This window comes from Trifolium pratense, linkage group LG5 (assembly GCF_020283565.1).
Source record: "Trifolium pratense cultivar HEN17-A07 linkage group LG5, ARS_RC_1.1, whole genome shotgun sequence".
NCBI lineage: Eukaryota > Viridiplantae > Streptophyta > Magnoliopsida > Fabales > Fabaceae > Trifolium > Trifolium pratense.
The window spans coordinates 24,609,718-24,623,302 of record NC_060063.1 but is presented as its reverse complement, the minus strand read 5'-3'; positions in this window follow the sequence as shown (position 1 = coordinate 24,623,302).

The following is a 13,585-nucleotide window of genomic DNA, read 5'->3' as shown; positions in this document are numbered from 1 at the left end:
ACCAAGAGATCACACCTGAACCAAGGTTGAATACATAACCTGAAGTGCTCTTCATATCATCAACACTTCCAGCCCAATCATTATCACAGTAGCCTTTAGCTTCAAATTTAGAATTCTTCTCAAATCTGATTCCATACTCCATGGTTCCCATGACATACCTTAGAACTCTTTTTGCTGCACCAAGATGTAAATGACTTGGTTTGCTCATGAATCTTGAGAGTAAACTAGCAGCAAACATTAAATCGGGCCTTGAAGCTGTAAGATAAAACAAGCTTCCAACCAAACTTCTATACATGCTTGCATCTATTAATCTTCCACCATCTTCCTTCTTTAATTTTTCATTCACCACTAAAGGAATATCAACAGGTTTGCAGCCATACATGCCAAACGTTTTCAAAATATTTTCAGCATACCTCTTTTGACAAATAAAAACTCCATACTCATCTTGGTAAACCTCAATGCCAAGAAAATGATGCAGCAAGCCAAGATCACTCATCTCATATTTTTTCATCATCTCTATTTTAAAATTTTCAACCATTTTCTTGTTGTTACCCGTATACACCAAATCATCAACATAAAGGGCAACAAGAAGGATATCATCTTTACCTTGATGTTTCACATACAAGGTAGGTTCACTTTGACTTCTTTGAAATCCTTGCTGAACGAAGTAGCTGTCAATTTCACTATACCACGCTCTAGGGGCTTGTTTCAACCCATAGAGAGCTTTCTTCAACCTGTAAACTTTTTCCTCTTGGCCTTTAGACACAAAGCCTTGAGGTTGCTGCACATACACCTCTTCCTTTAATTCTCCATTCAAGAAAGCTTACTTCACATCAAGTTGGTACAAATTCCAACCTTTTTGAGCTGCTAACGCAATGATTGTTCTCACAGTGTCCAATCGTGCAACCGGAGCAAAAGTCTCACTATAATCAATTCCAGGTTGTTGTGCATAGCCTTTGACTACTAATCTAGCCTTGGCTCTTTGGATTGAACCATCAGGATTCACTACAACATTTTCATTCTACAAGAACGCCAAAAAACCGTTTTGTAAAGTAAAAAAACCGTTGCCATAGGCTACGAGAACGGTTTTTTGGGGTTCTATACCGAGGGGTTCTCTTAGCCTTTCGAAACGGTTTTTTCTTTCAACGGCAACCCCTTCAGGGAAACCGTTTTCTTAGAGTCCCTAACAGAACGGTTCTTAAAGTTCCCAACCACAACGGTTTCTCTCTGTTCTCAACTAAAACCGTTGCCAATGGTCTAATATAGAGAACGGTTTTCTTTTATCTACCGCAACGGTTTTCAACCGTTGTTCATCGTAAAACCGTTCTGGATTGTTTTGATACAGCAACGCTTTGTCGCCGTGTCCAAATCAAAAACCGTTCTTGTTTTTCTGATACAGCAACGCTTTCGCGACGTTGCCAAATCGTTAACCGTTCTGGTTGTTTGGATACAGCAACGCTTTCTCGCAGTTGCCAATTTGAAAACCGTTCTGGTTGTTTGGATACAGCAACGCTTTCTCGCAGTTGCCAATTTGAAAACCGTTCTGGTTTGTATTTACAGCAACGCTTTCTCGCAGTTGCCAAATCAAAAAGCGTTCTTGTTTTTCTAACACAGCAACGCTTTCTCACAGTTGCCAAATCAAAAATCTAACACAACAACAATTTCTTAGCTACAAGAACGCTTTCGCACATTGCAAAAACTAACATTTTATTACTAACATTTTATTTTAATGAAGTAATATTTTCAATTTAATTTTATCACTCTTATAATAATAATAATAATAATAATAATAATAATAATAATTATTATTATTATATTAGTAGACCTAAAGAACAATAATTTCAATATAATCCAATAATAAAAGACATACAAATTAAACTAAAATGATTATCATTCATATATATCAAAATAATAACATCGATCAACATAACGTTGTCCTAATATTGTCAATCATTCACAATCAAACTAACATCTTCAAAATGAAACTAACATCTTAAATGTATATCCAAATGTGCATTCACCATATATCAAACTAACATGAATTGTATATCACAATTATGTGCATTCACCATCAAACTAACATCATCAAAATGTATATCCTATTAAAAAAACAAAAACATCTAGCTCTCTTCTTCTTCTTCTTCATGATCTTTCATTTCTTCTTCGATATCATCATTATTTATCTTCTGCAAAATAAAAGTAATATAATTAAAATTCTATGTAAAAAGAAAAGAAACAATGAGCAGATCAACTATCTAGAAGTCAATACATTATTTTTTTTTGTAAAATATCCAATGAATTAGACATTCAAACGTGTGACTAACAGAGTCGGTCCTAAACAAGCAACTTTTCAATACAAAAATATTCTGAATATTATCATTACAGTCCTAAATTATCAGTTCAGTTCAAGGTTTTGAATGAACAGTCCTAAGCATCACAGTCTCACAACTCACATAATTATATTAACCGGAGCTTCCTTGACTATTGCCTAATCACCCCATACAAGCTAATGGATTTTTTAGTCACAGTTAAAGAGGATAACTAAATCCTTTATATCGATTTTTCAAAATTCTCGAAGACAAAGACACTTCAAACACTAACCAATGTCTATGAAGACAACTATAATATATTGTATATCAAGCACAAAGTATAGTTCAATCTTACTTCATTATCATTAGGAGCATCAGTTGTAGGAGCTGATATCAAAGCTTGCAGAGCCTCCACATCCAAGTTTGCGGTGTTTTGGTTCACAATGGCTTTAAGAAGAATCTGAAGTTTTCTTTCCGTTGCTTCCTTTTCCTGTTGAATTTTTGTTTCCATTGCTTCCTTATCCTGACGACGTTTCTCCTCCATCTCTTGTTTTAACTGTTCAACCTCATCAGCATGCTCTCTTTTAAGTTTTTCAATTTCTTCATTTCTTTTCAAGAGCGTGAGGGTTGTGGTTCTTCCGTGGCAACGCATTCTCCCAGGTTTTTCTTTGCTAACTATACTTTGAAAGGCTTCTGAAGAAGGCTGCCCATTGTTTTCAATCATGTCTTGAAGCTTTATCTAGCATACATAATATAGTAGTAGTTAGGACTGTTTATGGTTCAAAATGCAATCATAAAAGGCTAAGCAATTATAGCAAAATGAACATCATCACTTCAAGCTAAGGAATTCTGCTAATATTTATAACTAAAAGCATTGTACTAGATCACATGTGTGTGTGTAAAGTTAAGTCAACTTTTTCTTCTTACTAAACTAGGTAATATGATCTGTTAAGTATTGTTTATATATAATTACTTAGTTGCATCCTAGCTATAATTATGTAGTGTAACTTAAGTACTTGCACAATAACAGAACACACAACATTTACTTACAATTGCACTGTTTGTTTCTTTATCCAACTCCTTTCCTTTCCTACTTTGTCGAGTAGCAATGAAAACTTGAGCTTGAGTTGGAGGCTCTTTATCTTCACTACTTACACGCTAAATCGAGTAAAACAAGAGTAACAGAAAATATTAATGAAGTGGCAGAATATTTAACGTTCATTTAGAATAATTTAAAAAAGAATACCATTTTTTCTCTTATAACAGCAAAGGCTTTATTCCCCGTACGATGTCTATATTTCAGTTGAGCTATATTTTGGGCATTTTGATGACTTACTTCCTATATTCAATGAAACAATTTTTTTGTTAAATCCCAAATTTGTGACAAAAAGTATGTAAGCAATAGTAACTATAGCTTACTTGAGTTTTTTCATCTTCCCAAAACTCCAATAAATTCCTAAACTGTCCTTCTGGTATGTCTTGTGGACGATTTTTTAGCCGCTCACGCTTGGTTTTGTACGAACTAAAATGCATCCTTTTAATCCAGCATTTGTATCGTTTCCAAGCATCATTTACAATAGCAAGCACAGCCTTCCTTCCTTCCTTTGGGATAATGTATTTTTCCTGCAATAAAAAAAAGAAAAATTTAGAAAGTTATATTCATTGAAATATGCTAACAAACACACAAAATCAACTAAAAAAGTAAGTACATTGACATAATCCCACACGGGATCTATCACTTGTTCCTCCCAAGACTTGACCAAACCAATCCAACTAGTGAAGGTGAGCGGACATATATCTGAACTTCTTGCAATTAAAAGTGACTTAAAACTCAAAATCTAAATAGTTCAAAACAACAAATAACCGGTAGTTCCAATTAGTGATAAAAGATAAAAAGATCTAATTATTCTCCTCGTCCCCAACATAATCACTATCCTTATTTTCAGACAGTGAGGCATATCCTTCAACTTCTTCAATTGAATTTTTATAATTGATGTATTGAAATAGATGAAGTATGAAGTGAAGAGAAAAGATGGAGGGGCAAAGACAGTTTAGTAATGAGAGGTTACCTTGGCCATGGGGTTTAGGGGTTATATAAGACCCCATCTCATCACTGACTCATCACTATTTTATTTTACTATTTTTGAAAATGCAGCTCATATGATATTTGTAATGTTATGATTAGAGTAAAAAACAGAAACTTCTGCTATCTGCCATAATCGATATCGCCGATATGCAAAAAGCCACTGATATTACCGTGGTAGCGGAATCGCAATAGCATATCGGCTTTCGTTGTGGGTGCTCTAAATCCCGATATGTAACAGCGGTATAGCGGCGATATACCGGTTATTTAACAACACTGAGACAAGTTGAAACTCTCTTGATAATCTTACCATCTTAAGTTACTAAAACAAAGGCCTGATAATAAGCTGAAATCTCTTACTAAACTATGAAGGTAAATGCCCAATGATGCATATTTATATAACATCACAAACAAACATCAACAAGGCTTTTTAAAACCAAAGTCCTAATCAAACTATAGTTAAAAGAACAAACATAGTATAATAAAATCAAGTACCACAAACACAATATAATAAAAGTGTTGGTTCTGAACTCAGAATTACATGTTTAGCCACAAACTCATGAATAGCCAAATTCTGAACTCAAAATTACAATGCGTAAAATCAAAACTGAAATCGGCAAAACCATTCTCATCGTAATTTGGAAAACAAAAGGAGAGGAAAAAGTGAGTACCTTGCGAGAATAGAATCGGAAAAAGGAAGGAAGAGCGTTTTGTCGAGATGAAGACTAGAATCACGTTTCCTTCAATGAGGCTGAGAAGTAGAATCAATTGGGATTTTGGGGATGAAATCAATTTTGGTGATGAAATTGAAACAGAAACTTTTGCGACAAAAAGAAACGAGATGAGAAGTAGAATCAATTGGGATTTTGGGGATGAAATCAAGAAGAACAAACAGTATATATTCATCTTGGGGAAGTTAAAGATGCAGTGTTTGTTTTTTTTTTTTAACAAGAATACACGTTCTTGTGTGGTGATTTTGGGAAGATAAGATTTTTTTTTTTTAAATCTTTTTTTTTTTGGTAAAATTAAATCTTTTTAAAATTAAAAAACTGTTTTCTTCAAATAATTTATACAGTGATATATTTATTAAAATAATTTAAAATTATATGAGTACAGATTTTAACCGTTGTTATAGATTACAGATAGAAAACCGTTTTTGTTGCAATAGGCTATGAAAACGTTTTTCTACAAAATTTCACAAAATAAAAAACAATGAAAAACGTATTTTGTTAAAATAATTTAAAATTATATGAGTACTGTTCTTAACCGTTGTTGTAGATTATAGAGAGAAAACCGTTCTTGTTGGTATCTATGAGAACGATTTTTTACTGTTGCTTACAATTGACAAAAATCTATATACTATCGCAACGGTTTACAAAAAGTGTTGTCTTTGATATTCTACGAGAACGGTTTTTTTACATCCAAAAATTTAGGCGTTGCGGTAGCCATAAAATGTTGTAGTGATTATGTTTCAATTTGTACACCCACTTTACTCCAATAGCTTCTTTGTCATTTGGCTTTTCAACTAGCTGCCATGTTTTGTTCTTCTCAATTGCATCTATTTCTTCTTGCATCGCATTCCTCCAAACATCTTCTTTGATTGCTTCATCAAAATTTTCTGGTTCCACAACACAATAGTTGCACCTTGCATAAATATCACTCAAGTCTTTCAATTTTATTGGAGTTGAGCTCGGAGATGATGAACTTGAAATTGGTGAACTTGGAGATGATGAAGAACTTGGTGTACATGGGGCTGGTTGCTCATTTTCAGCTGCTGAATTTTGTTGTAATAAAATTGCAGGGACTGTTTTTTCCTCCGTTTTGTCTTCTTCCCAATTCCAAGAAGCATTCTCATCAAATACAACATCCCGGCTAATGATCATTTTGTTTGTCTTCATGTTGTAAAGTCTATAGCCCTTTGACATGGAACAATAGCCAATAAAGACACATCTTTCACTTGTTTCTTCCAGCTTTGTCCTCTTTTGTTTAGGAATTTGAGCATAGCAAACACACCCAAAAACTTTAAGGTGGTTCACTGAAGGTGTTCTTCCACTCCAAGCTTCAAATGGAGTCTTATTCCATACAACCTTTGTTGGACATCTATTCAGCAAATACACAGCAGTATTAACAGCCTCGGGCCAAAAGGTTTTAGGTAAACCTTTCTCAAACAGCATAGACTTCGCCATCTCCATCACGGTTTGATTCTTTCTTTCAGATACACCATTTTGCTGAGGTGTATAGCCAACAGTGAGCTGTCTTTCAACACCTTTATCTTCACAAAATTTGTGAAATTCATTTGAGGTGTACTCCTTCCCCCTGTCACTTCTCAACACTTTTACAAACCTACCACTTTGTTTCTCAACAAAAGCTTTAAACTTCTTAAAAATTTCAAAAACTTAAGATTTTTGTCTCATAAAATATACCCATGTCATGCGGGTAAAATCATCAATAAACAAGATAAAGTACCTATTTTTGGCATGAGACAAAGTATTCATAGGGCCACACACATTTGTGTGTACAAGTTCCAACACTTGTTTAGCTCTCCATGCTCCTCCCTTTGAAAATGGTTGGCGGTGATGTTTGCCAAGCATACATCCTTCACACACACCAAATTTTTCTTCAATTATTGGCAGCCCATACACCATCTTCTTTTGATAAAGCAACTTGAGACTATTGTAGTTCAAGTGCCCAAGTCTTTTGTGCCACAAACACGAGTCATTATCTTCTCTAGCCATCATGCTGAAATTTTTCTGATAATTAAGAGAGAGTGGAAAACTTCTATTGCTGGTCATTTTTACAACAACAACATTTCTTCTCTTTGAATCAAAAATTCTGCACTCAAGATTCTCAAAATTTAGAGAATAGCCATGCTCCAAAAGCTGTCCAATGCTTAACAAGTTCTCATCTAACTCCGGTACATAAAGAGTGTCATGAATAACTTTGCTTCCTTGCTTTGTTGTAACTCCAATGTTGCCTTTGCCTTTTACTTCAACATGTTCTCCATTGCCCAATTTAACTTTTGAGCCAAATGAAGAATCAATGTTGATAAAAGCTTCTTTCTTTCCGGTCATATGATTGCTACAACCGCTGTCCAAATACCACACATTTTTATCTTCTTGAAATGCTTTTTGACAAGCAAAGAACAAATTATCTTCATCATTTTCTCCTTCTGCAAATGAAGCATGCTGCTGATTGCCAAAACGACAATCATTTTTAATGTGCCCGAATCTCTTGCAATTGTGACATTGTGATTTGCCCTTGTTCCAACAATCCCTCTCTGCATGAGTGTTACTTTTACAAATGTTGCACCATTTATTTGATGCACCTTCATGCCATCTTCCATCATTCGCGCCTCTTCCTCTACCTCGGCCTCTTCCAAATCTGCCACCTCTAGAAGACTCACCTCTATTTTGTGTTGGAGGCTTATTTTCACCATTGTTGGGCTGAATGTTGAGTTTAGATTGAAAGACACTCTCAACTGATTTTTCAGAACGTCGTAATAACCTTTGCTCATAAGATCTCAAAGACCCCATCAACCCTTGAACTGACATAGTTGATAGGTCCCTATAACAGCCACCATATGATCAAATTTTTCTGTCAAACTAATCAGAATTTTATCAACAATTCTGCGATCATCTATTGTATCTCCATGTGACTTCATTTGATTCACCACTTCAGAGAGTCTGTTGAAGTATTCATTCAAACTCTCATTCTCCTTCATTCTTTCATTTTCATAGTCTCTCTTAAGAGATTGAAGTTTCACAGTTCTTACCTTTGAGTCTCCTTCAAACTCTTGTTGTAGAATAGTCCATGCTTCCTTTAATGTTTTTGCTCTCATAATCCTTGAGAAAATGGATAGAGAGACTCCTCTTTGAATCATCCCGAGAACTCCAGCATCTGTGATCTTGTTCTTCTTCAATTCTTCAAGTCTGGTGCTTGATTCTTCATCCTTTTCATTTGCTTTAGGTGCTGGTACTTCATATCCGTTTTGGACGAACTCCAAAACATCCAAAGAGGTGAATAGAGTCTCCATTTTAACAGCCCAAAAATCATAATTCTCTCCTTCAAACAAAGGAACTTTAACATTGCTATAAACTGCGGAAGGGTTGGTTGTGGAAGCCATATTTTTTGTTGTTTTTGCTGCAGCTGCAAGGATTTGCAGCTCTGATACCACTCTGTTGGTGGTATTCTAGAGGTGGTATATATTATAAACTATATTGTTGCATAATTTAGAGTAGAATAGTATTTTTGGGGCTGAATATTCATGTATTTTTCTTATTTCAAATGCATCTCATACACATGAATATATATAGCATGAGTAGTGATGGTTACAACTATCAAAGAGTCACCACTACTAGGTGCTTAATCAATGATTAAACACTCCACTAAGCACTAAGTGCTTCCACTAATAACAATGACAATTCACTCATGTAACTCTTCACTTACATTAAATAATTTCCACTACTTTATCATATTCCACTAACATAAAATCAAATCAACACATTAACTAACAATACTAAACACCATTGTAGGAATCTGTAGCTCCAACAATAGTTCGTCGATCTTTGTTGGAGTTGTTTTTTTGAAAAGTAAAATTAGATTTTCACTAGGTTTGAGTTGTTGATTCTATTGTGTAAAAAAGAAACATAAAAAATATGAAATGTTTTTCTAGATATGGAACTACACCCATTAAAGCTTGAAATTTTGATTTGTGATAATATTGGAACTTGGAAGCCATTGTACTAATATTTTTTATGATAGTGGGTTGATGGTGGTGGGGTGGAGAGTAAGGTGGAAGAGAGAAGAAGATGGAGAAATAAATCTAGTGTTGACATACTATGATAAATTTGTGTTTCTCATTTGACCATGGCGGGGAAGTTTATCACTTCCCCATACTAAAACTAGTATGTCTATCCATGCGATGCACAGGACAGATAATCAACCGTTTTTTACTAAGAAATTGAAAAGAAATGGACATATTTTTATAAAAATTTATATGACTTCTTTAAGCAAATTGAGACCACTTATGAAGTAACAATTAAAGTATTGAGAACTTGGGCTAGTTTAGTGGTGTTGACTTGAAATTTTGGAGTGTGTTTCTCTCAATGTCACATATTTGATTTATTTTGGTGTCAATTTTGGTGAGATATACAGGGCAAAAACAATATTGGCTTTAAATATCACCCTCAAATGTGCAATAAATTTGGTCTCTCGAATTAGCTGGTCTTTTAAACGGATACCAATTTTTTTTTTTAAAAAAATCATTATTTTCATGTCATGTAGTCAGGGTCCTACATTTTGTATTAAAAAAATATGAAACCAAGCAAGCAGTTCCAATTTTTTTAATTTGTCTAGTAGTCTAATGGTTATAAATTTCACCTTTAAGATGGATAAGTGAGATGACCGGGGTTCAAACCCTGATCCACTGCATATATAGTCCAATGTTCTACCAACTGAGTTAAGTTCACGGCACATTTCCAACATTATTGTAGTGAATTGTAAAAGAGAAAAAAATTGTATTGTTGTCATAATAAATTGACTAAATAGGTATAATAAGCACCGTAAAAAATGTTATAATAATCTTTTGAATTTAATGGAGATTCATTGACGGTGTAAAATATTTTTACACGATCTTCCAATAGAAATTTATCAATTTGTCATGTCATATTAAAAAGGTAAAATTATGCGACGAAAAACATGGTTAACAATATAAAATTTGTCAACGCATCTTCTTTTTTCTCTATTCTTTCTCTTTTGACAAAACAATGAAACCTTAGAAATAGTATCTACGGTTAAAATTTCATAGCAATATAATTCTTTTCACTCGATTCAGTTTTTTTTTAATTAAACAAAGAACTATATCAACTTTGTAACGATATGTTGAAGAATCCTCATTCTTCTCTTTCTTACAAAAAATTTCTTACTAATTAGGAGAGACATGTTAAGTACATTGGAATTATTGTTATAGGTGGTGTTTTTAAATTTTAGATATCAAGCAATTGCATTATGAATGTGCTGATAGTTCTGCTATGCTAACTCAACCTATTGCCAAGGTTCATTTTGTCAAAAAAAAAAATGTGTTGGAGAGAGTTTGGAATAACTCGAACCTATTGAATTGGGATGAGCCTAATTTGACTTGGATCGAGTCTTGTTTTTTCTAAAGTTAATATCAAAGATTTTGGATGGTGGTTTTTGTTTTGGTTGCAGAACGTGTTGCCTCCTGTGTTTTGCTGTCTCTGTGTGTGTGTTTCTGCTATGTATTTTTGTTGGTTTTTGGTTCTTTTGTTGTTTGGTGGGCGTGTTAGGCTTGTTTTGTGCCTATTTTGTTACCACTTTTTTATAGTGGGTTGTTACCTAGCGTCCTCAAACACATCTTGTGTTTTTGGTAACTGTTATCAATAAATTATTGCTGATTAAAAAAAAAAAGAAACATTTAAGAAGCCGAGACTTTGAAAAAGGTTTTTATTGGTATTTTTATTGAGTCAAAAGTGTTTCAAAAGAACATAACAGAGTGCAAAAACAGAGAAGGGTGGTGAACACTGTGTAGTAGTGAGTCAGTAAAGATGGATGCAGACTAGACGAAAGCACTAATAATAATAATATGATAATGGGAAAAAAAGTTATGAAAGATGGAAAAGACGTAAACAAAGTTCAGAACCGTTTCTTCTTCAGTGGGCCACAAGGTTTATCTCACGTGCATGCACACTAACTATCATGATAGATTGATAGTAAAGTAGAGAAGAGACACACCTTTCTTGTGAATTTTAACAAATTACACTAACAAAGACAATCAAACTAAATGGTTCAACCAACAATCTAGTAAGTTTAAGTAAATTCAATCAAGTCAAAGTAATAATAATAAGATAAAGAGTAAAGATCGACGGATACACCAAAATTGTTTATTCAGTCGGTTTAAAATTGACTGATATATGGATGAGAGAGCAGCTCTCTGATTAATTATCAATGAGTCTTTGAAAAAGAAACATTTAAGAAGTTGCGACTTTGAAAAAGGTTTTTATTGGTATTTTTATAAAAACACTTAAAAATTGTTGTCATAAATTATACAAATAAAAAATTTCACTTTGGTTATTCTTTTTTTATTCTAATAACCTAATGGCTAGACTCTGACATTATAAATTTATAATGGTGAAAAAGTGAAGAATTCAAAGTTTGAACCTCATACATAAATATATTTACACATACCATATAATATTTTTTCTTAACAAAATTTTATCTTAATATAAGAAAATTCAAGTATAGAAGTCTAAATCCGTAACTTAAAAGAAGAAAAAATGTGAGACAATAATTAATGGTACGTAGCAAGAATATTTAAATTATCATAACAAAAAAGGAATATTTAAAGAGTGCTTCTATATGCAGCGAAGTTTTTTATCGCGAATCTATCACGAAGCGCGTGGCCATCTCCCTTCTTTTGGAGCGTGAGCATGTTTTTTTTTTTTTGAAAACATGGACTTGTTATTTTTTGACAGGTGTGGACCTTTTTTTATCATCTCAAAAATTAATACTAGAAAATATTCGATCCATCTTGCCTCTGTTTTTCCATGTGTGAAGTTCTAACGGGAACAGAGCAAAATTCTTGACTTAAAAGAGGGATAACAATTTTTCTTCTGTTATTAAAAGAGCAAAATTCAAATAGATTTTTCCTATCCTATGTGAGAAGTTCCATAGGAAAAATTATTAAATTTTCTTCTCTAAATTGGCTCATCAAACTTGTTTGAGCCTATGCAATGAGTTAAATATATTTGAATCTCTCACCCTCATTACATACTTTCTGTTGTTCTATAAATTTCTTTCAATATGCTTCCTCTACTTACAAAGATACACTGCCATATGCAAATTGTCTTTCTTCAATAATTTGTTGTGTTATTTGCGGACACAGTAGCTTCATAATGAATAGGATGGTGTGGCTTTGCTCACATGTACAGAGGTTATAAAAATATAAACAGAAAGGATAAGTTGTTGGATTGGATGGAAGGAAGATCCGCAACTGGGAGGTGTGTGGTAATGAGGGTGAGTTGTTGGATTATGGAAGTTTGTAGAATAAATCGCGTTTAAGATCTAGCATTTTCATGAAAGCTGCACACGTCATTCGCAGAATTTTCATGAAGCAGAGCTTCGCGAGATCTAGCATTTTCCATATTTAAATTACCAATAGAAAATTAAATAGAAAATATATACTACTTGCCTAGGGAAGATAGTAAAACAAATAAATGGGCCATCGAAATAAAGAGAGAGTAGGAAAGTATTTTCATCGCATAAAAAAGAAAAGAATAAAAAAAGAAATAGAAGAAGCTAGGAGGTTGGAGTATCATATTGGCGGGATTATGGCAATGTTTAGGCGCCTAAATATTGTTAACATGTTTTTTGTCTTAATATAATAAGGATGCCACCAGAAGGGAGAGATAATGAGTATAGAGAGAAGAAAAATTGAAGAAATGAGATGAAATGTGGTGGAAAGTTGAAGGAGATATATAGAGCAGGGGAAAATGAGAGGAAATATGGCGGAGAAATTTTAATTTTAATTTGTTTAAAGTAAGCCAATAGTATATGTAATTATGAAACTAACTCTATGTCTAGCGACTTAGATTTCATAAATAATTTTATTCCATGTTCGTTAAATAAGAAGTCTATGCCTAGCACTCTCTAAATCAAAAGGCCAATTTTTGGAATTTCACGTTGAAAAAGCATTAAGAACGAGAATAAATCATAAACATACTAAAACATACTTCATTTATAACTAGTCAGATCACATGTTTACATTAAGATCATAAATAACTAACTTAATCTCAACACAAGAGAGAATTTAGTTACTCATATTCATGATTATATATATAGACTTTGGCTAACATGCACTACACAAGTGCATGATATGGTGCATGGTGCACAAGTAGCCGATTTTATTATAATGAATAAGAATATTACAAAATTAACCGTTGAATTGAAAGTTTATATTATATAGATCATCCATAAAAAAATTAAAAATCATTTGATATGTTATTGAGTCTTATAAAGATTAACAGTATTTAATAAAAATTAATAAACCGTTAATTTTAACGGGTCTCAATAACATATCAAATGATTTTCAATTTTTTTCAAAAAAAATTATAGATGATCTATATGATATAAACTTTCAATCCAATGATGGATTTTGTAAAATTCGTTTTCGTTATAA